This window comes from Triturus cristatus, chromosome 4_1 (genome assembly GCF_964204655.1).
Source record: "Triturus cristatus chromosome 4_1, aTriCri1.1, whole genome shotgun sequence".
NCBI lineage: Eukaryota > Metazoa > Chordata > Amphibia > Caudata > Salamandridae > Triturus > Triturus cristatus.
The window spans coordinates 16821094-16846097 of record NC_140585.1 but is presented as its reverse complement, the minus strand read 5'-3'; the positions used below and the strand labels follow the sequence as shown (position 1 = coordinate 16846097).

General features: G+C 49.2%; 1 protein-coding gene across 1 annotated transcript in view; it reads right to left on the bottom strand.

The window, feature by feature from the left end:
• The window catches only part of LOC146839320 (lectin-like), a 96922-nt gene that overhangs the window by 45182 nt on the left and 26736 nt on the right, over positions 1-25004 (bottom strand). The gene's annotated exons all lie outside the window — the stretch shown is intronic.

Genomic DNA, 25004 nt, shown 5'->3' with positions numbered 1-25004 from the left:
GGGACAGTCACCCTCCTGAAGCTGGCCTTCCTTGAAGCCTCCCGGAGCCCGTGACTGCAGAGCCAAGCTGCCCTCTTCTCCACCTGAAGCGCCCGACACTGCAGAGCTCCTTCCTGCGAGCTCCCTGGTCACTGTGCCGTGACCCAGACTCTGTCCCCTCTGCTTTCAGGTTCTTCTCTTCAACTTCTACATCTTAGATCTTCACGACATCATCGACGCTTTTGGCTAGCAGCAGATTTGCCTTATTTTCCATTGAAAATCAGCCCGCGACCCGACACCAGAATCGACCTATGCACCCGGCTTCCCTGGGGCAGGTAACAGTGGTACTTCGGTACTCCCGTGGTGGTGGGCTCTCCAAAGGCCTAAGTCTAAAGTCTTAACTTTGTGCTCCAGCTAGAAGTGCCTTTAATCTTTAAAAACCAAACCGCGACATTCTCCATAGACTAACATTGGGATCCCGATAGCAGCTCTTTGCACTGCATGCGTCTCCCGTGGGTCCCCTTCCCCATAACTGTGGGTGGATTCTAAAGGGGCAAGCGATCCTAAATGCCCTAGGCATTGTCTGTAGAATTGTCGTGGTTCTTATACCACTTTTTTAATATATGGTTTGGTCCCCCCCTGGCGCCCATTGATTCCATTGCTAACTATTGTATCTATCAATGCTTGTTTGAAATGTACTTTTGCCTCTAGCCTCATAAAGAGACTTGTGGGATTCTGTTTAGAATAAATACATATATTTTATATATATACCTGTGTGGACTACTCTTTCATTTGGTCATTCAAGAGGTTATCTATGGTAAAACAATAAGCTTAACACTCCTTCAAGACTTAGCCTGAAGGCTGCTCTCCACAGCTACCACTAGGATAGCTTTCTTAAAAGGTTGTCTTTACCTATCATCAATAAGAGACGAATTGGACTGGTGCAAGGTGGCCACTATAACTAGTGACCAGCATATGCCAAGCCAACTTCTCACATTGGTGTGCAGCGGTTGGATTCAAGCTTGCCATTGTTTTACCAGATAACAAATTGAATTTCTAAAGTGAAAGCCACTTGGTACCAAAGGTACATATAAATTCAAGCTTAGAATATAATAAGTTCTACTGAACTTAGGAGTTGTGTGTAGAGGGTTTAGCAAACCTTGACTACAACTCAAGAAAGGGTTCAGTAGGCCACACTTAGGGGCCGATTCCGATCCTGGAAAAACGCTGTACAAATCGTTGTATGGAGCGTTTTCTCCATACAACTCGTACTTGTAAAGATTCCCCTACAACCTAGGAAGTACGATCCGTACAAATAGACGCACTCCATACAAATTGTAAAAAAGACCATACAACTCGCATATACAAGCGATTCCGATTCGGATTGCCCTGTACGCGACGTTCACATGTATTCCCGGCAGCAGTTTACAACCCGTCAAGTACGATTCGTACAAACGGCACTCCGTACCGCTCTTTTTTTACAGGAGCCAAAAAGTGCTGGGAAAACATTGTATGCCCCGAAAACAGTACGAGACGGACCCCCCATGTACGCGTCGTACACCCCATGAATACAGGGGTACGGTGCGTATGTACGGTGCGTACCGATGACACGGACAGTGGGGTACGGTGCGTATATACGCGCTGAAGGGGTACTGGTCGTGTACGCACCGTACAAGCACCGTACCCCAAAACCGCTTGTATACGCACTGTACCCCAAAAGTGCGTATGTACGGTGCGGACCCCAAAATCGCGTATGTACGGTGCGTACATGTGCGATGTTGGGGTACGCTCCCTACACACGCCTTGCATGTGGGGGGACCCCTGTACGCCTCATACAACTATACGACCCATACCCCGGTACGAGTCGTACCCCCAGAACGAGTCATACCAGGGTACGAGGCGTATAGGGGTTCGCTTCGTAGCCCGGTACGAGTCGTGCCCCGTATACAGGCCATTGTCCATACAAATCGCATGCTGACAACCTGGTACGAATCGTACTTGACGGGTTGTACAGCCTTTTTACAAATTGTATGGTCTTTTTTACAAGTCTGTGTCGTGCGATTTGTAAGGATCGGGCCGATCTGTATGTATTTTTCCCGTACGAATCGTACTACATGGGTTGGAAGGGACTTGTACGATTTGTATGGAAAAAAATACGGATCCGATTTGTATGGAGAATAAAAATCCAGGATCAGAATCGGCCCCTATGTGTGGGTAGATACACCACTATCACTACACTAGAAATGTCTTTAGGTTCAGGTGCCCATAAGGCTCTGGAAGGACCCCAAAGGGTTCCAGTCGACAAATATGATCATCTCTCCTTTGCTGATCTTAGGGAGATGTGCACCTTTAGGAAACTGAAGACAAACAAAGGTGCCAATACTCAACGCCTCAGGAAGATCCTGCTCATAGCAGACTTTAAGCAGACTTTAGGGTCTGATGGGGTAGATAGGTTGGGTGGGCATCCCTCTGAAGAGGACACTCCCAGAGTGGACTCTGATGAGGACCAGAAAGAGGATGAAGATCCTGGCCTGGAGGAACCAGACCACTCACAACATGGAGGTGATGGCCCAGGAGGCACTCTCTCCATCCCTAAAGGGAGAGTGGTGGATCCAAATAGAAGGAACAGATCCCCCTCAGAGGGGTCCAACCATTCTAGGAGATCCAAAAGGACCTCTGCCTCTCCTCAGAGGAGAGAATCCTCCCAAGAGAGGAAATGCAGACTGATCCAGTTTGAGCGGGCAAGGCTACAGCTCAAGAGAGAACGGTTAGCATTAGACAGGGAGTCCCTGGAGCTTCAGAAAGCTTCAAGAAAGTGGGGTCTAGAGACCCCTGGTGGCAGTGATGAAACCCCTAGAGTTAGAGAGAAAGTCCCTGACAATAGGAACCTCCACAAGATTGTGCCCCCCTATAAGACAGGGGATGATATCCACAAATGGATCTCTGCTCTTGAGAGGGCCTGTAAAGTACAAAGGGTCCCAGTAGAGCAGTGGTCAGCATACCTGTGGCTCTCCTTTGCAGACAAAGGAAGAGACAAGCTCCTCTCTGTAAGAGAAGAGGATGCAGATGATTACTATATCTTGAGAGATGCTTTAATAGATGGGTTTGGCTTAACCACTGATCAATACAGACTTAAGTTCAGAGACACCCAAAAAGCACAGGATCAAGATTGGGTAGACTTTGTTGATTGTACTACCAAGGCATTGGAAGGTTGGTTAAATGGCAGTAAAGTTAATGATTACAAAGGATTGTACAATCTCATAATGAGGGAGCAGATTCTTAATAATTGTCATAACCAACTCTTACACCAGCACCTGGTGGCCTCTGGTCTGACCTCTCCCCAAGAATTGGGAAAGAAGGCAGACAAATGGGTCAGAACCAGGATCAGGCCCAAGAACCAAGGTAGTGACCAGAAGAAAGATTCTACCAAGCCCAAAGAGAAAGGTGGGGATAATAAAACAGAAAAGTCCCCTGAAGGGCCCCAAAAACCCAGTGCTGGGGGTGGGTCCCAAAATACTTCCTCTTCTAACAAGAAACCATATTGCCATGTGTTTAAGCAACCTGGCCACTGGAAAACTGACTCCAGCTGTCCAAAGAATGGCAATAAAGAAAATGTTCCTCCCATTGCAGCTCCAACACCTCCTGTTACTACTAGTAGTAATCCCCCAGGTGGTGGGAGTGCACCCAAAAATTTAGTTAGGCTTTCTTGGGGCACGCAGGTGGACTCTGGCCTAACCAGGTCCCCTGCACAAGCAACTCTAGTCTGTGATGGTGGCATGGGGTTTGCCAACTTTACCACGAGCCCCAGTATCCTGGGCAGGTACAGACAAGAGCCCATGATCAATGGTCAGAAGGCTGTGGCCTACAAGGACACAGGGGCCAGTGTCACCATGGTGACCAAGAGGCTAGTGCCCCTAGAACAGCTTTTACCTGGGTTTAGCTACCAGGTGACCAATATAGATGGAATAAGGACAGACCATCCCATGGCAGTGGTAAATCTCAGCTGGGGAGGGGTCACTGGCCCAAAGAGAGTGGCAGTGTCCCCAAACTTGCCTGTAGATTGTCTACTGGGGAATGATCTGGAAATCTCAGCCTGGGCTGAGGTGGATCACAAGGCCCACTTGAAAATGGTAGGCATTCCTGAGAGAGTGGATGAGCCCTTAAAGGCCTCACCTCCACCCCAGAAGAAAGTAGAAAGAGTGAAGCCTGAAACTATGGATCACTCTACCCAAACAGAGAGCATAGGGGAAGCGGAACAGTCCTCACCCCACCAGACTAAAGGTAAGGGTCAAGTTTCTCAGGGAACTTATCCTGCCCCTTGTGAAGTAACTGCCCCAGAAGTGGACAGGCCTGGCCTGGCCACCTCTCTGATGGCAGGGGAGCCTTCCAAGGTGGTACCCATTCTGGAGCAGGTATCCTGCCCCTCTCTACCCTGCCTCAGTCAGCCCAGGGCGGCAGAGGTCAGGGAGGTCAGTGGACCCTTAATGGGCCCCTGCCCAGAGGAACCCCCTCATCAGCAGATTAGGGACACCCAGCAGAGCAGCTCTAGCCAGGTGAATATTCCTCTACAAACTGAGGGATCCCCCTTACCCAAGGTATAGGCACCCATCAAATGGGGTACAGGGAAACCTGGGGCATAGTTGCCCCAAACCTTCCAGTGCCCTCCACTATTCCAACCAAAGGGACCCAACCCCCAGCTGTAGGCAGCCAGAGGTTGACCCTTAGGGCCAGATATGACACAGTCATGGGCAGAAAGGCTTTCATGGTGACCAGTGGCCTGAGGAGGTTGAGACCAACCCAAATAGGGCCTCACTTCCAGACTCAGACACCCCACCAGCCCACCTCTGACCCAAAAACCAATACAGGTAATTACCCTAGACTTTGGAGAAACTCTAGAACCCCTTGGGGTAGGATTTCCCAAGTGGACCATGAGACAGTGAGCAACCATGCTAGTGCAGGTTCTTCCTTATATGGCCACTCAGGAAATAAAGGCTTATCTGGACAAGGTTAGCCTTATCTCCTTTCGTTTGGAGGGGGTTATGTAGGAGAGTGGAATCTGACTAATGGTTGCCCCCAACTTTTTGCCTGGTATTTGAGTGGTTTTTGACTAGTCTGGCTGGGATCCTGCTATCCAGGACCCCACCCTATCTGCTTTCGCCCTAAAACTGATGTGAGTACTCTAGGTACAAACCTAATTGGATGCTGGGCATGCCCTACCAGTCCCTTGTAGATGGAACCCTAGGTACCCAGGACATGGGTCCCCCAGTAGGCCTACCAGGGCTGCAGCACTTATTGTGCCACCCTGGGACAGCCATGCAAACTGACACCACCAGACCACTATTGTAGTCTGGTTAAGGTGGTGCTAGCACCCCTTACAGGGATATAGGTACCCTATATCCCACCCCACCCCATTACAACACATGTACTCTCATAGGTCACCCCTATAGCAGGCCTTGCTAATCCTACAGGGCAGGGTGCTGAGGTATGTGTGAGGGGGGACCCCTACATGAGTAGGGCCTCTCTGCAACCTTCGTAAAATCTTACTGGGTTGTTTGTAGTGTAGCCATACCATATACTCTTAACCGCATTATAAGTCTATCGCGACACCGCGATAACTCGAGAATGGCTACACAGAACCATATCGTGTTTGGTGTCAAACCTGGCTGGCTGTTGCTGGAGAAAACCCCAGCCTCGCCAGCTGGACAATAGGGCTCCTGTGCCAGGGAGGTGCTAACATCTCCCCAGACAGGATAATGTGGATTGGAACAGGTGGGTGCACCAAATGTCCTTTCAGAGATGCACGTAGGCAGCTGCAGAGACCTAATTCTGCATACACTGCTTGGAACCGGTTCAGGGGCATCCTGCCCCTCGCCCAGGTGGGAAACACACAAAGGGGAGAGGGTGTAGCCACCCTTTCCCGCCTCACCACTCATTGGTGGACACTACTCTGGACACTCCCCTAATCTTGGGGATAAAGGTGAATAACGTGGCCCCAGAGCCTCAGATTAATCCAGGACTTCAAAGAACTGACCTTCGACGAGCTGCTGACCTTCGACGACTTCCAGCAACCTTGAGGTGGGTTTCCTGAGCATCCCAGAGGCCAGTGAGTGTGCACAGCAAGGCTGAGCACCGTGGACCGCGTGGGTGCCCAGATTCCCGCATACCCCAGGGCACCGGCCACCTCTTGTATAGCACACGACCCTGACCAGTGGGGAAGTTGTGCTTTGGCCCATTATTGAGCCAACCACCAAGCAGCATCCGTGCCAAAGATCAGCGCCCTAGCACCTTCCGGTGGCCCGTGGGCTCCCTTTTACGCACTCCATTTTGCTGCCTTCCGCAGTCCTTTGTCTCTCGACTTGTGGGCCCTGGCCGAGGACAATCTCAATGACTAAGAGTTCCCCTGGTTGCTCCAGGCCTGCTCTACGCTCTCTCCAAAGGAGAGCACCCTCAGACCTCGTGGGTCTGCACCAGCAGCTGCTTTGTTCATCTTGCGTGGGTTGCGGTGGCCAAGGCTTAGTGGATCCAATCCAGACACTAACACTGCTGCGACCCTCATCCGACGTGGGACAGTCACCCTCCTGAAGCTGGCCTTCCTTGAAGCCTCCCGGAGCCCGTGACTGCAGAGCCAAGCTGCCCTCTTCTCCACCTGAAGCGCTCGACACTGCAGAGCTCCTTCCTGCGAGCTCCCTGGTCACTGTGCCGTGACCCAGACTCTGTCCCCTCTGCTTTCAGGTTCTTCTCTTCAACTTCTACATCTTAGATCTTCACGACATCATCGACGCTTTTGGCTAGCAGCAGATTTGCCTTATTTTCCATTGAAAATCAGCCCGCGACCCGACACCAGAATCGACCTATGCACCCGGCTTCCCTGGGGCAGGTAACAGTGGTACTTCGGTACTCCCGTGGTGGTGGGCTCTCCAAAGGCCTAAGTCTAAAGTCTTAACTTTGTGCTCCAGCTAGAAGTGCCTTTAATCTTTAAAAACCAAACCGCGACATTCTCCATAGACTAACATTGGGATCCCGATAGCAGCTCTTTGCACTGCATGCGTCTCCCGTGGGTCCCCTTCCCCATAACTGTGGGTGGATTCTAAAGGGGCAAGCGATCCTAAATGCCCTAGGCATTGTCTGTAGAATTGTCGTGGTTCTTATACCACTTTTTTAATATATGGTTTGGTCCCCCCCTGGCGCCCATTGATTCCATTGCTAACTATTGTATCTATCAATGCTTGTTTGAAATGTACTTTTGCCTCTAGCCTCATAAAGAGACTTGTGGGATTCTGTTTAGAATAAATACATATATTTTATATATATACCTGTGTGGACTACTCTTTCATTTGGTCATTCAAGAGGTTATCTATGGTAAAACAATAAGCTTAACACTCCTTCAAGACTTAGCCTGAAGGCTGCTCTCCACAGCTACCACTAGGATAGCTTTCTTAAAAGGTTGTCTTTACCTATCATCAATAAGAGACGAATTGGACTGGTGCAAGGTGGCCACTATAACTAGTGACCAGCATATGCCTAAGCCAACTTCTCACATTGGTGTGCAGCGGTTGGATTCAAGCTTGCCATTGTTTTACCAGATAACAAATTGAATTTCTAAAGTGAAAGCCACTTGGTACCAAAGGTACATATAAATTCAAGCTTAGAATATAATAAGTTCTACTGAACTTAGGAGTTGTGTGTAGAGGGTTTAGCAAACCTTGACTACAACTCAAGAAAGGGTTCAGTAGGCCACACTTAGGGGCCGATTCCGATCCTGGAAAAACGCTGTACAAATCGTTGTATGGAGCGTTTTCTCCATACAACTCGTACTTGTAAAGATTCCCCTACAACCTAGGAAGTACGATCCGTACAAATAGACGCACTCCATACAAATTGTAAAAAAGACCATACAACTCGCATATACAAGCGATTCCGATTCGGATTGCCCTGTACGCGACGTTCACATGTATTCCCGGCAGCAGTTTACAACCCGTCAAGTACGATTCGTACAAACGGCACTCCGTACCGCTCTTTTTTTACAGGAGCCAAAAAGTGCTGGGAAAACATTGTATGCCCCGAAAACAGTACGAGACGGACCCCCCATGTACGCGTCGTACACCCCATGAATACAGGGGTACGGTGCGTATGTACGGTGCGTACCGATGACACGGACAGTGGGGTACGGTGCGTATATACGCGCTGAAGGGGTACTGGTCGTGTACGCACCGTACAAGCACCGTACCCCAAAACCGCTTGTATACGCACTGTACCCCAAAAGTGCGTATGTACGGTGCGGACCCCAAAATCGCGTATGTACGGTGCGTACATGTGCGATGTTGGGGTACGCTCCCTACACACGCCTTGCATGTGGGGGGACCCCTGTACGCCTCATACAACTATACGACCCATACCCCGGTACGAGTCGTACCCCCAGAACGAGTCATACCAGGGTACGAGGCGTATAGGGGTTCGCTTCGTAGCCCGGTACGAGTCGTGCCCCGTATACAGGCCATTGTCCATACAAATCGCATGCTGACAACCTGGTACGAATCGTACTTGACGGGTTGTACAGCCTTTTTACAAATTGTATGGTCTTTTTTACAAGTCTGTGTCGTGCGATTTGTAAGGATCGGGCCGATCTGTATGTATTTTTCCCGTACGAATCGTACTACATGGGTTGGAAGGGACTTGTACGATTTGTATGGAAAAAAATACGGATCCGATTTGTATGGAGAATAAAAATCCAGGATCAGAATCGGCCCCTATGTGTGGGTAGATACACCACTATCACTACACTAGAAATGTCTTTAGGTTCAGGTGCCCATAAGGCTCTGGAAGGACCCCAAAGGGTTCCAGTCGACAAATATGATCATCTCTCCTTTGCTGATCTTAGGGAGATGTGCACCTTTAGGAAACTGAAGACAAACAAAGGTGCCAATACTCAACGCCTCAGGAAGATCCTGCTCATAGCAGACTTTAAGCAGACTTTAGGGTCTGATGGGGTAGATAGGTTGGGTGGGCATCCCTCTGAAGAGGACACTCCCAGAGTGGACTCTGATGAGGACCAGAAAGAGGATGAAGATCCTGGCCTGGAGGAACCAGACCACTCACAACATGGAGGTGATGGCCCAGGAGGCACTCTCTCCATCCCTAAAGGGAGAGTGGTGGATCCAAATAGAAGGAACAGATCCCCCTCAGAGGGGTCCAACCATTCTAGGAGATCCAAAAGGACCTCTGCCTCTCCTCAGAGGAGAGAATCCTCCCAAGAGAGGAAATGCAGACTGATCCAGTTTGAGCGGGCAAGGCTACAGCTCAAGAGAGAACGGTTAGCATTAGACAGGGAGTCCCTGGAGCTTCAGAAAGCTTCAAGAAAGTGGGGTCTAGAGACCCCTGGTGGCAGTGATGAAACCCCTAGAGTTAGAGAGAAAGTCCCTGACAATAGGAACCTCCACAAGATTGTGCCCCCCTATAAGACAGGGGATGATATCCACAAATGGATCTCTGCTCTTGAGAGGGCCTGTAAAGTACAAAGGGTCCCAGTAGAGCAGTGGTCAGCATACCTGTGGCTCTCCTTTGCAGACAAAGGAAGAGACAAGCTCCTCTCTGTAAGAGAAGAGGATGCAGATGATTACTATATCTTGAGAGATGCTTTAATAGATGGGTTTGGCTTAACCACTGATCAATACAGACTTAAGTTCAGAGACACCCAAAAAGCACAGGATCAAGATTGGGTAGACTTTGTTGATTGTGCTACCAAGGCATTGGAAGGTTGGTTAAATGGCAGTAAAGTTAATGATTACAAAGGATTGTACAATCTCATAATGAGGGAGCAGATTCTTAATAATTGTCATAACCAACTCTTACACCAGCACCTGGTGGCCTCTGGTCTGACCTCTCCCCAAGAATTGGGAAAGAAGGCAGACAAATGGGTCAGAACCAGGATCAGGCCCAAGAACCAAGGTAGTGACCAGAAGAAAGATTCTACCAAGCCCAAAGAGAAAGGTGGGGATAATAAAACAGAAAAGTCCCCTGAAGGGCCCCAAAAACCCAGTGCTGGGGGTGGGTCCCAAAATACTTCCTCTTCTAACAAGAAACCATATTGCCATGTGTTTAAGCAACCTGGCCACTGGAAAACTGACTCCAGCTGTCCAAAGAATGGCAATAAAGAAAATGTTCCTCCCATTGCAGCTCCAACACCTCCTGTTACTACTAGTAGTAATCCCCCAGGTGGTGGGAGTGCACCCAAAAATTTAGTTGGGCTTTCTTGGGGAACGCAGGTGGACTCTGGCCTAACCAGGTCCCCTGCACAAGCAACTCTAGTCTGTGATGGTGGCATGGGGTTTGCCAACTTTACCACGAGCCCCAGTATCCTGGGCAGGTACAGACAAGAGCCCATGATCAATGGTCAGAAGGCTGTGGCCTACAAGGACACAGGGGCCAGTGTCACCATGGTGACCAAGAGGCTAGTGCCCCTAGAACAGCTTTTACCTGGGTTTAGCTACCAGGTGACCAATATAGATGGAATAAGGACAGACCATCCCATGGCAGTGGTAAATCTCAGCTGGGGAGGGGTCACTGGCCCAAAGAGAGTGGCAGTGTCCCCAAACTTGCCTGTAGATTGTCTACTGGGGAATGATCTGGAAATCTCAGCCTGGGCTGAGGTGGATCACAAGGCCCACTTGAAAATGGTAGGCATTCCTGAGAGAGCGGATGAGCCCTTAAAGGCCTCACCTCCACCCCAGAAGAAAGTAGAAAGAGTGAAGCCTGAAACTATGGATCACTCTACCCAAACAGAGAGCATAGGGGAAGCGGAACAGTCCTCACCCCACCAGACTAAAGGTAAGGGTCAAGTTTCTCAGGGAACTTATCCTGCCCCTTGTGAAGTAACTGCCCCAGAAGTGGACAGGCCTGGCCTGGCCACCTCTCTGATGGCAGGGGAGCCTTCCAAGGTGGTACCCATTCTGGAGCAGGTATCCTGCCCCTCTCTACCCTGCCTCAGTCAGCCCAGGGCGGCAGAGGTCAGGGAGGTTAGTGGACCCTTAATGGGCCCCTGCCCAGAGGAACCCCCTCATCAGCAGATTAGGGACACCCAGCAGAGCAGCTCTAGCCAGGTGAATATTCCTCTACAAACTGAGGGATCCCCCTTACCCAAGGTATAGGCACCCATCAAATGGGGTACAGGGAAACCTGGGGCATAGTTGCCCCAAACCTTCCAGTGCCCTCCACTATTCCAACCAAAGGGACCCAACCCCCAGCTGTAGGCAGCCAGAGGTTGACCCTTAGGGCCAGATATGACACAGTCATGGGCAGAAAGGCTTTCATGGTGACCAGTGGCCTGAGGAGGTTGAGACCAACCCAAATAGGGCCTCACTTCCAGACTCAGACACCCCACCAGCCCACCTCTGACCCAAAAACCAATACAGGTAATTACCCTAGACTTTGGAGAAACTCTAGAACCCCTTGGGGTAGGATTTCCCAAGTGGACCATGAGACAGGGAGCAACCATGCTAGTGCAGGTTCTTCCTTATATGGCCACTCAGGAAATAAAGGCTTATCTGGACAAGGTTAGCCTTATCTCCTTTCGTTTGGAGGGGGTTATGTAGGAGAGTGGAATCTGACTAATGGTTGCCCCCAACTTTTTGCCTGGTATTTGAGTGGTTTTTGACTAGTCTGGCTGGGATCCTGCTATCCAGGACCCCACCCTATCTGCTTTCGCCCTAAAACTGATGTGAGTACTCTAGGTACAAACCTAATTGGATGCTGGGCATGCCCTACCAGTCCCTTGTAGATGGAACCCTAGGTACCCAGGACATGGGTCCCCCAGTAGGCCTACCAGGGCTGCAGCACTTATTGTGCCACCCTGGGACAGCCATGCAAACTGACACCACCAGACCACTATTGTAGTCTGGTTAAGGTGGTGCTAGCACCCCTTACAGGGATATAGGTACCCTATATCCCACCCCACCCCATTACAACACATGTACTCTCATAGGTCACCCCTATAGCAGGCCTTGCTAATCCTACAGGGCAGGGTGCTGAGGTATGTGTGAGGGGGGACCCCTACATGAGTAGGGCCTCTCTGCAACCTTCGTAAAATCTTACTGGGTTGTTTGTAGTGTAGCCATACCATATACTCTTAACCGCATTATAAGTCTATCGCGACACCGCGATAACTCGAGAATGGCTACAAAGAACCATATCGTGTTTGGTGTCAAACCTGGCTGGCTGTTGCTGGAGAAAACCCCAGCCTCGCCAGCTGGACAATAGGGCTCCTGTGCCAGGGAGGTGCTAACATCTCCCCAGACAGGATAATGTGGATTGGAACAGGTGGGTGCACCAAATGTCCTTTCAGAGATGCACGTAGGCAGCTGCAGAGACCTAATTCTGCATACACTGCTTGGAACCGGTTCAGGGGCATCCTGCCCCTCGCCCAGGTGGGAAACACACAAAGGGGAGAGGGTGTAGCCACCCTTTCCCGCCTCACCACTCATTGGTGGACACTACTCTGGACACTCCCCTAATCTTGGGGATAAAGGTGAATAACGTGGCCCCAGAGCCTCAGATTAATCCAGGACTTCAAAGAACTGACCTTCGACGAGCTGCTGACCTTCGACGACTTCCAGCAACCTTGAGGTGGGTTTCCTGAGCATCCCAGAGGCCAGTGAGTGTGCACAGCAAGGCTGAGCACCGTGGACCGCGTGGGTGCCCAGATTCCCGCATACCCCAGGGCACCGGCCACCTCTTGTATAGCACACGACCCTGACCAGTGGGGAAGTTGTGCTTTGGCCCATTATTGAGCCAACCACCAAGCAGCATCCGTGCCAAAGATCAGCGCCCTAGCACCTTCCGGTGGCCCGTGGGCTCCCTTTTACGCACTCCATTTTGCTGCCTTCCGCAGTCCCTTGTCTCTCGACTTGTGGGCCCTGGCCGAGGACAATCTCAATGACTAAGAGTTCCCCTGGTTGCTCCAGGCCTGCTCTACGCTCTCTCCAAAGGAGAGCACCCTCAGACCTCGTGGGTCTGCACCAGCAGCTGCTTTGTTCATCTTGCGTGGGTTGCGGTGGCCAAGGCTTAGTGGATCCAATCCAGACACTAACACTGCTGCGACCCTCATCCGACGTGGGACAGTCACCCTCCTGAAGCTGGCCTTCCTTGAAGCCTCCCGGAGCCCGTGACTGCAGAGCCAAGCTGCCCTCTTCTCCACCTGAAGCGCCCGACACTGCAGAGCTCCTTCCTGCGAGCTCCCTGGTCACTGTGCCGTGACCCAGACTCTGTCCCCTCTGCTTTCAGGTTCTTCTCTTCAACTTATACATCTTAGATCTTCACGACATCATCGACGCTTGTGGCTGGCAGCAGATTTGCCTTATTTTCCATTGAAAATCAGCCGGCGACCCGACGCCAGATTCGACCTATGCACCCGGCTTCCCTGGGGCAGGTAACAGTGGTACTTCGGTACTCCCGTGGTGGTGGGCTCTCCAAAGGCCTAAGTCTAAAGTCTTAACAGTGTACTCCTACTAGAAGTGCCTTTAATCTTTAAAAAGCAAACCGCAAAATTCTCCATAGACTAACATTGGGATCCCGATAGCAGCTCTTTGCACTGCACGCGTCTCCCGTGGGTCCCCTCCCTCATAACTGTGGGTGGATTCTAAAGGGGCAAGCGATCCTAAATGCCCTAGGCATTGTCTGTAGAATTGTCGTGGTTCTTATACCACTTTTTTTAATATATGGTTTGGTCCCCCCCTGGGGCCCATTGATTCCATTGCTAACTATTGTATCTATCAATGCTTGTTTGAAATGTACTTTTGCCTCTAGCCTCATAAAGAGACTTGTGGGATTCTGTTTAGAATAAATACATATATTTTATATATATACCTGTGTGGACTACTCTTTCATTTGGTCATTCAAGAGGTTATCTATGGAAAACAATAAGCTTAACACTCCTTCAAGACTTAGCCTGAAGGCTGCTCTCCACAGCTACCACTAGGATAGCTTTCTTAAAAGGTTGTCTTTACCTATCATCAATAAGAGTCGAATTGGACTGGTGCAAGGTGGCCACTATAACTAGTGACCAGCATATGCCAGGCCAACTTCTCACACCCGGGGCTCTGCAGGGGGAAGGGTCCCGTGTCAGGTATGGATACTGCTACTCCCTGGGTCTCATGCTAAGGCACAACCGGGGCTCTGCAGAGGTCAGGGTCGGCGTGTCAGCTGTGGATACTGCTACCCCCTCGGTCTCATGCTAAGGCATGCCCGGGGCTCTGCAGGGGCCATGGTCCTGCGTCACCTATGGATACTGCTACCCCCTCGGTCTCATGCTAAGGCATGTCCAGGGCTCTGCAGGGGTCAGGGTCCCCATGTCACTTATGGATGCTGCTACGCCCTAGGTCTCATGCTAAGGCTTGTCCGGGGCTCTGCAGGGGTCAGGGTAGCCGTGTCACCAATGGATACTGCTACCCCCTCGGTCTCATGCTAAGGCACGCCCGGGGCTCTGCAGGGGTCAGGGTCAGCGTGTTAGCTGTGTATGCTACTACCCCCTCGGTCTCATGCTAAGGCATGTCTGGCCTCTGCAGGGGTCAGAGTCGGCGTCTCAGCTGTGGATACTGCTAGCCCCTCGATCTCATGCTAAGGCACGCCTGGGGCTCTGCAGGGGTCAGGATCCCGTGTCAGCTGTGGATGCTGCTACTCCCTCGGTCTCATGCTAAGGCACGACCGGGGATCTGCAGCGGTCAGGGTCCCGTGTCAGCTATGGATACTGCTACCCCCTTGGTCTCATGCTAAGGCATGCCCGGGGCTCTGCAGGGGGCAGGGTCACGTGTCAGGTATGGATACTGCTACTCCCTTGGTCTCATGCTAAGGCACGCCTGGGGCTCTGCAGGGGTCAGGGTCGGCGTGTCCGCTGTGTATGCTGCTACTCCCTCAGTCTCATGCTAAGGCACGCCCAGGGCTCTGCAGGGGTCAGGGTTGCCGTGTCACCTATGGAAAGTGCTAATAACTCAGTCTCATGCTAAGGCACGCCCCGGGCTCTGCAGGGGTCAGGGTCCCCACGTCACTTATGGATGCTGCTACGCCCTCGGTCTCATGCTAAGGCACGCCCTGGGCTCTGCAGGGGTCAGGGTCACTGTGTCACCTATGGATACTGCTACCAACTCGGTCTCACACTAAGGCATGTCCGGGGCTCTGCAGGGGTCAGGGTCGTCGTGTCACCTATGGATGCTGCTACCCCCTCGGTCTCATGCTAAGTCACGCCCTGGGCTCTGCAGGGGTCAGGGTCCCGTGTCACCTATGGATACTGCTACCCCCTCGGTCTCATGCTAAGGCACGCCCGGGGCTCTGCAGGGGTCAGAGTCCCGTGTCAGCTGTGGATGCTGCTACTCCCTCGGTCTCATGCTAAGGCATGCCCGGTGCTCTGCACGGGCAGGGTCCCGTGTCAGCTATGGATACTGCTACTCCCTCGGTCTCATGCTAAGACACGCCTGGGGGTCTGCAGGGCTCAGAGTCGCTGTGTCAGCTATGGATACTACTACCCCCTCGGTCTCATGCTAAGGCACACCCGGAGCTCTGCAGGGGTCAGGGTCACTGTGTTAGCGATAGATAATGCTACCCCCTTGATCTCATGCTAAGGCACGTCCGGGGCTCTGCAGGGGTCAGGGTTCCGTGTCAGCTATGGATACTGCTACCCCCTCGGTCTCATGCTAAGGCATGCCCGGGGCTCTGCAGGGGTCAGGGTCACTGTGTCAGCGATAGATAATGCTACCCCCTCGCTCTCATGCTAAGGCATGCCCAGGGCTCTGCAATGGTCAGGGTCCTGTGTCAGCTATGGATACTGCTACCCCCTCGGTCTCATGCTAAGGCAAGCTTCTCAAGTCCACTGGCCAATGAGAGCTCTCGGACCCAGGAATTCTCCTCGCGCTCCACATTTTGTGTTCAAAACTACAGGCATGCCGCTTCAAGGCCACAGCCCCTCTCCATCCGCATATCCAATGACTCACAATACAACACTTGCCACTGATAAAAAAAAAACAAGGACATACAATAAAACAGAAAACACCGCACTCCTGCAGCTTGTACACGTTCTGCCTACTGAGCATTTTACTTTCAACCTTCCTTAAATGAAAATTGTAAACATATCACAAGCGTACAGGGAGGAAAACGTAAACCGTGCCAGCCCCTTCTTTTTACCCTGTACCCCGCCTCCTTTAACCAGCGCTGTCTATGCCAAGGGAACGCTCTAAGAAGCTGTTTGCTTGCAGCCATTCCATAGCCTACATCTGTGCTTGATGAAGGTAATGTCTGTGCTGACGTCGAGAAAACTAACAGTAAGGGGCATATCAACAACAACTGGCGATAATTATCTCTAAGCGCATTTAGCGCTAGGATAATTATCGCCGGCTAGCGTGAATTTTTATCTCTGAGATAGCGTGCTATTAGCAACGCCTATCTCAATAGCGATAAAAATCCTCATGCTAACAGGCTAATGTGAGATTATCGCTGGAAACCCAGCGATAATCTCACGTTACCTTGTTGATAGGGACAGGCAAACTTAGCCATGATATCCTCCTTCCATAGGATATCATGGCTAAGTCAGAAAAATAGTAGACGTAAAAAAGCAGCGTTAACCACGGTTAGCGCTGCTTTTTTTGTCTCTAACAGGGTTAGCGACATTCTTGATAATAGGAGAAATGTCGCTTAGCGACATTTCTCCTATTATTTTACTCTGGAACGCCCCCTTTGCATCTCATTAGAGATGCAAGGGGAAGCGTAGAGTAAAAGGGTGCTAACATGCAAATTTGCATGTTAGCACCCTGTTGTTGATAGGGTGCTAGTTTTATCTCTGCTTTTTTGGCTTTTAAAGCCAAAAAAGCAGAGATAAAGCCCTTGTTGATATGCCCCTAAGAGTGGTGTAAAAGAACCTAAAACAGGGCCACAAACAGTCCAAAAATGGCCCACACACTCACCTGTGAGATCAGCCCGCTGGGCACCTCCAGATCGCCCTACAATACTACCATACCTACGTGATTTTAGAGTTTATCTGTTTGTATCTCTTCTTTGAGTGACTTTACAACTTGTACATTTGCAATTTTTCTCTCCTTTCGCTCCACTTGTACATTTCCAATTTTTTTCCTGATTATTTCTCTTATGTAACTCATGTAATCCAAAGTCCTTATGTAATGCAACTGGTTGTTTTGTAAAGCGCTCTGAGTCCTGCAGGTAATGTTCGCGCTAATATAAAATCGCATTAAATAAATAAAAATAAATAAATACAGACCTACGCCGAGCCTGCTTGCTACTTTTGCCGGTCTTGCAAGGAAATATTATTCCATGATGCCGGTTTTTGTAATGTACGTCCTAATCATTTGGCCCAACCGTTGTGCCGAAACTACCTGATAGTTTATTATATATTTATCACAATCTACATACAAAAGGTAAATCACAAAGCAACTTTACAAACACAATAAACAACATATAAAAGCGACACTGCAAGCGGTGAAATGACACTACACACTTGCGGCTTTGCCAGTACAACCACGACAGCCGGTCATATGCAGCAGCGTCAACGAGCTGGCACAAACGTGCCTTCTGGGAGGGCACTCATGTATGTAGGATGGGTAGTAGTAACGGGGCGAGGCGTAAGGTGCGTGGTGTGCTGTTGCAGAGACAATGTGTCGGATTCTGCTTCTCCTTCTTTACTGACATAATCACATCAGCCAATAAACTTTGAACAGCATCACCCTGAAGGACGGCCCCTCCACAGTATGCACCAATCACATAACATGTATAGGTATAAATGTCTCTAACACCATACTGCTTCCTCTTTCTTTGCTGCTGCAGCAGCGAGTTAAGTGCTGTACCTTAATTGGTATTTAGCGTGATCTATGGTTTGTGATATGTTGATTGGATTTCCATAGTTGTATAATTTTCGCGATTGACCCGCGCGGTCTTATTAGCGTGTAGCAGTAATATTGTTGCCGGTGGATTGAGTGGAGCGGGAGTGGGACAGATCCGCTCTACACGCTCGGGGAGCAATCTACTTTCGCTTGCCACACTTCTCGCGCATGCACGATCGGCCGTTTGAGTTTTCTTCACCGAGCGGCTGGACGCGCATACGCGAGGAGGGCAGCTCAATCCCCGGTCCTGATTTAACGCCCGACGAGGCGAATAAACATCGCAGGGCTCTTTCCTACGGGTAAAGGAAGGGGTGGCTCCCTCCGCTAATAATAATTATAATAAAAGGAATAGTTAGCTAGTTTTGGAGCTCATCTCATACACCTTGGCTAAAAAACTTATAGCAAGACAGGCTTGGAGCCAAATTCATTCGATTCTCTGATTAGTGAGGGATTTAAGGTTTGGTGCACCCCTGGGTTCTACCCCCCTTGAAACTCCTCCACACTTCCTATAGCACAATGGCATACTACGCCGAGGAGGTCGACCAGTGTGCAGACTATGATGATTACGCAGAGTATGAAGAGGTGCCCCATGAGCACCAGATGGAGGAGCAATTGTTGGAAGCCCTGGATACCCACGTCCAGGGCTCGGTGAATAAAGCGCTGATCAAGGCTTTGCAGCCATTTACAAAGCCCCTGAAAATTTATGGTAAACGCAAATTTAGGACATTCCTGGGTGAACCTTCATTTCATTCCACCGTGGACATCCTTTCTCAGGTGGCGTCCAGTGTCATAACAGACCATGGTTATGGTGAATCTCCCCCTTCTGGGAATTCCTCTCTTATAACCACAGGGGAGGCGGAGGAGTCTTCTCCTGCCGCTCCTGACACCTCTGACTCTGAGCAGGACACAGAAGAGCCCAAAAAGGTGACCAAAAGAAAGCGCAAACCGCATAATGTGTGTAGTGTCTCCACTAATAAAAACCTGCTTTTTGACTCCAGAAATATCGTACTCCCAAGATCTACTGAATGAGTGCCTTGTGTGGAGATGGCACCCCACATGCAGGAGAAACTCCATCAGGGATTTGAGCGCAAGGTGCATGCTACGCTGAGGTCGGAATGCCCTAGACCTGCCTTACTGGGCAAGGCGGCTGACACGCCAGAGTTGGACCCTAATATGGCCATGTTTATGAAGAAATTTGCTAAGGACCCGAAGAAAGGGTTGGACAGGGCATGGAGAGAGTGCCAGGATAAGCTACTAGATGTATCTGGCGCACTCACAAAAATCCTTGATTCGGCCATACAGGATAAAGATTCCAACACCCCACTAGATGCAACAGAGATCTTGGAATGTGCACAGAGGGCTCTCTGCTTCTAGGCAATGCAAATTGTGCATTGTCAACCAAGAGGACAAGATCATTCCTAATGAGAATTGACCCGCAGCAGGGGGACATGGCCACAACCCAAGCTGGAACCCTGGCAAAAGGGTTACTATATGGGGACAAATTCGTAAAGGAGTTGGGGAAATATGTGGCAACATTCTCGGCTCTCGACAAGGCCCGAAGTAACATCAAGAACGGCTTCCACACTGGCCTTTTTACCAGGGCCGAACGCTTCACGGATCGAGGGACTGGCCGTGGATTTAATCAGACCTCCAGAGGATTTGATCGGAGAGGACATGGGGGAGCCCAGTGGTCCAATTTCTATCCCACCTGAAACCGCGGTGGTAGAAGCTGATACCACAAGGGTGGCTATCGAGGACAGATAACAACAAAGACACCTCCTATTCAGGTAAATCTGATTCAATGTTGGCATGTCAAGGTGGGAGGTCGGATTACCTGGTTTCTCTTCAAGTGGGAGAGCTTGATGCATGACCCCTGGGTACTTCAGACAGTACAAGGCTTTCAGATAGATTTTTATGCAACACCACTATAGACACACAAGCCTCTCCTGCTACATTTTTCCCAGGTAGAGAGGTCTTTCATAGACAACAAAGTGGCATCTCTGGGGCACAAAGGGCCAATAGAAGACACCAAACCCCACAGCCACGGTTTTATCAGCACTGTGTTCCTAGTTCCAAAGAAGGATCAGGCCTTCATGTTGGTGTAAAATCTCAGGGAGTTCAATTCTTGGGTAGTGTATCTGCACTTCAAGATGGAGGGCATACATTTACTTTGAGATCTGCTTTTAGAAAATGATTGGATGGTGAGTCTAGATTTAAAAGACGCGTATCTAGCGGTACCTATTTTCCCTCCACATCGGAGGTTCCTGCAGTTCCAATGGAGAACCAAATGGTACGAAATCTCTGCCATGCCATTTGGACTTTTGTCCGCCCCTTGGTGTTTCACCATGCTCCTCAGAGCAGTGGTTCGATTCTGGAGAGAGAGAGGGGTGAGATTCATCATTTATTTGGAGGACATCCTTATAATGGCACAGAGTGTGAGTACAGTTCTTCGACACCTAGCATTGACGACTCAACTCTTACCGGATTTGAGATTCGTCATCAACTCAGACAAATCTATACTAACTCCGGTGCAATCAATGGAGTTTTTGGAGTTCCAAGTGAACTCGATAGTGGCACAGTTATTACTTCCATTGAAAAAAAGAATTGCGATCAAGAAGTAGTTGAGGAGAGCACTTGCCTCTCAGACTATACCCTTGAGGACGTTAGCCAGGTTAGTAGGCCTTCTGGCCTCATTGATTCAAGCTATCTTCCCGGGTCCCCTTCATTACAGGGCACTCCAGAGGCTCAAGATTATGCATTTACGCAAGGGCCTGAGCTACACGGAACAGATTTTGTTAAACGTGGAAGCCAGACAGTAAGTTCTTGATGGTTAGAAAACATGAACACATGGAATGGCAAGGCCATTTTTGCATCAGTCCCAGAAGTAGTGATAGAATTGGATACCAGCATATGGGGCTGGGGAGCCCGTTGCGGCACCGTGGAGCCAGGGGCAAATGGTTCACGGAGGAACTGAAACTCCATTGAAATTGTCGGGAACTGTTATCGGGCTCAATTCCAATCAGGACACTTTCACCACAGAAGGCGAGTTGCTGTATACTACTGCAGATGGACAACGTATTGGCAGTGAAATACATCAATCATCTAGGTGGCACAAGATCCCGTCTATTAGTGGAAATAGCCAAGGACTTCTGGCACGACTTACTTCCAAACCAATGTGGTGGCGGATTGGAACTCACGGTTCCTGCGAGATTCCAGCGACTGGAAACGACACCCCTGAATATTCCAACAATTGAATGACAGGGGGGGGCCTTGTTTTATAGATCTGTTTGCGTCCAGACTGAATATAAAACTGCCTTGGTTTTACAGTTGGTGGCCAGATCCTCTGGCGATCAGCTCAAATGCATTTCTTGAATCACGGACGACGGGTATAATTTATGCATTTCCTCCGTTCGTCATGATCCACAGAGTATTGGCGCAGATCCGCAGGCCGAAGGAGGAGGTGATGTTGAGAGCCCCGTGTTGGAGAGCACAAGCATGGTTTCCCACAGCGCTGGCCTTGTCGAGTGTTCCACCTATATGTCTGATATAGTTCCCAGAGATTTTGATGGAGCCTCTGGGTCAATCTCATCCGCTAGTGGTTCAGGAACAGTTGCCCCTCATGGCATGGAAACTTTCAGGAGACGTTGGCAAGTGCCGGGAGTTTTGGAGGACGCAATGTTTTTCCTGTCTCAATCTTGGGCTCCTGCTACGCATAAGCAATACGAGTCAACCTGAGGTAAGTGGATTGGTTGGTGCGCTGAACATCAGGGGGATCCTCTGGGATCCGGAATCCATTTGATAGTTAATTTTTCATCGGAAATGGCGAATAAAGATTTGGCCTATCGCACAGTTAATAATTTCCGATCCGCTATTTCAGCAGGGCATCCTCATGTGGATGGAAAACCGGTGGGAGAACATCCATTGGTATGTAAAGTGGTGAGAGGCATCAGGTTGGTGAACCCTCCAAAACCATGATATTTACGATTGTGGGATGTTGATATAGTTGTATGTTTTCTCAGGAATTGGCCGGCAAATATAGGTCTGTCACGTAAACAGTTATCTGCAAAACTGACTCTGTTGTTATGTTCGATATCCTGTAGACGAGTGTCTGATGTACAAGCACTGGATTTAGCAGGTAGGGTTTTCCCTCCTTCGGGAGTACCATTTACTATCTCAAAAAAAAAATTCTAAATGTCTTTCTTATCCTGCGTTTCCTCATCATAGCAAATTGTGTGTTGTACAATGTTTAAAATGTTATGAAGATTGTACTAGAGAATTTAGAAATGACGTTGCAGGACAGTTGTTGATTTCCCTATAGAGACCTTTCCGCCCAGTCACTGCAGCGACCTTAGCCAGGTGGGTCACTAGGTCATTAGGTCTGAAAGATGTTGACACTTTGGCTTTTGGAGCCCATTCGGTGAGAGGAGCTAAGGCTTCTAAAGCTTTTGTTACAGGTTCTCGATTAGAAGACATTATGGCTGCGGCGGATCGGTCTTCTGATTCTACTGTGAAGGCGTTTAATCATAAGCTAATTGTTGATGTGGCATCTACGGTGGTGGAGTAACTTTGAACTGGCATAATCAGAAGCCTCCGTGGACTGCCATAGAATAAAAAGATTTCTAGCTGACGTGTCAAGAATTTTCAATTCTATTAAGGACACGGAGGCGAGGATTACCCCACCCTAGAAACTTTATTATACATTATGTGATTTGAATGGTGCATATTGATAACTGTGATTTTATGAAAGGTTCTAAATAGTGATGTTGGGGTTTCTCCCCACCCGTAACCATGTTGAAAATACTGTCAGTGAGTGGTAAGTTGTGGCTTATATTCTCTTTTCAGGAGAGCAGAGTAAACCGGCTTGAGGCGTCATGATGGAATCCTTATTGGGTCAAGAGGAAATATTCCTGTGGTTAACGTTCTGGTTCAGGTCGATGAAGGACACGGCGAGGTTCACGGTTCACCGGTCAAGTTTAAGGACTGTGTTTAAAGGTTTTTTCAAAGAAAGAGGAAGCAGTATGGTGTTAGAGACATTTATACCTTTGCATGTTATGTGATTGGTGCATACTATGGAGGCGCCGTCCTTCAGGGTTATGCTGTTCAAAGTTTATTGGCTGATGTGATTATGTCAGTAAAGAAGGAGAAGCATAATCCTCGCCTTCGTGTCCTTAATAGAACTGAAAATTCTTGACGCGTCAGCTAGAAAAAAATGTATTCCTTCAATATTCAGACATGCAGCATGGCAGACAAAAGAACAGGGCTAGGATCGAAACACCGAATACAAATATACACAAAGAAATACTCATTGTAAAGAAGAATGCAAAACCGTGATCCTGGCAATTTTCACTCCTACATATCCATGCATACAACTGAACCAATTTCATGGCTCCCCTCCATCACCCATCTGTGTGAGGTGGGCCCATCGCTTGGTTTCATGTTGGCATAGGGAGTAGGCAGCATGGTGACATGTTAGCCAGGCTGCAGGGTTCTTGCACTTCCTGGTGGACAAATGACTCTATTTTACACGGCGTCCCCGAGTATGCTTCCATGTACGCAGCTCTTTTCAAGCCAGTGCTCTGCAGGAACAGCGACAGTCAATAAGAAAATTAAAAAAAACAAAAAGCCTGGACTCATGAAGATTCTACGTGTGCTGTGGACATATATCAAGAACAAGCATTGGCAAGGTCAGCAAGTCATGCGGGCGCCTGTAGAAATATTCAGCATGGTGCCCGATTTGCTGCTAATGTTGAAAGTTGAGTGGGCGCCCAGGGGGCGGGATGGCAAAGAGGAGCAAGCTGCAAAGCTGGAAAAAAGAAGAAAAGAACGGAAGGTGTGCGGCCGCTAAAATTAAAGTATGCCGTGCCTGTTAGAAAAATAAAATAAACACATAAAAATTGAAAGAAGCAAGTTGCAAGGAAAAAAAGTTGTGCAATAGCAATAAGGAGCAAACTGCAGCACTGCCGACAAAACAATGAGCAATTGCAATGCAATGGGACTCGCATTTACGCGAGACCTATTATATTGCATCACAGACAATGGGGTGGGGAAGCACAGACAACGGGAGTGTGGGCGGGGAGAAGGGGGCGAGAAGTCAGTACAAAGTAGTGCTCACAGTCTTAAGTACTGTGTAACACTCGAAGTAAAGGGGCCAGTAGCCATGGGAGGGTACAAATGATGACATGGCCAAAATAAGGAGGGACTAACAAGCCTCATACTCAATCAGATGGCAGCATTTAGGAAAGACAATGACACGAGCCAATTAAAAACATGGGCGGAGAATGCGCAGAGCTTCCGCGGAACTTCCACTCCTAACTGGATTACTGCATGCCTTGCAAAGCGAACAGCGCATGCACGCTGCCGCTATAGGCTCGACCTAAAAATGAAATATTGAAAGCATATTTTTATTATATTCTAAAAATCTTTTTTACCTAGTAACTGCATATACTACTATTACAATCTGTGGTAAATGTTGCTATCATATATAAATTAAGCATGATTATGTCGAGCATTATATCACTTCCCTGTGTTTCTGCCAGTACCTGGGGGCCCCTCATGGATTTGGAAACTTGGGAAGCAGTGTTTCTTGCTTATGTAGAGGTTTTGGTAGGTGATGATTGTGGACCTCAAAGGCCAGCCTTTAACCTTTACAGGTATTCTGCATACTCTACTACTTGTTCTATGAGGTATCCTGTTCCTCCCCTGCTTATGTCATTGTAAAGAACCCCACTCTTTCCCATTCGCTCCATGTGCTGTGGAGACTTTCCTGCCAAAGCTCCAAGAGAATGTATTGGTTTGAAAGAAGTGGGGGCTGGGGAGAGAGCCACAGATGGAGGAAGCTTGGCTTGCTGAGGTGTGTGATCCATCTTCAAATAAAGAGGTTTCCTTTGTACTTCATCAGTATTTGATGCATCTTTAAATTGTACGTCCACTATTGACATCAGATCTTTCTGAGAAAAATGGATTCGTTGGTATACTCGAGGAAGGTGTCACCATGTTTCCAAATCTACATGCCATGTTTGATACATCACGAAATACTATTATCACTTTAACTACTTCCCACTTCATCCTCCAATTGTCTTTCTTCTTCCTCTATCTTCCCTTTAAAGAGGGAACCATGATTATGATTCCACACTGCTCCATCAGCTACACGCACAG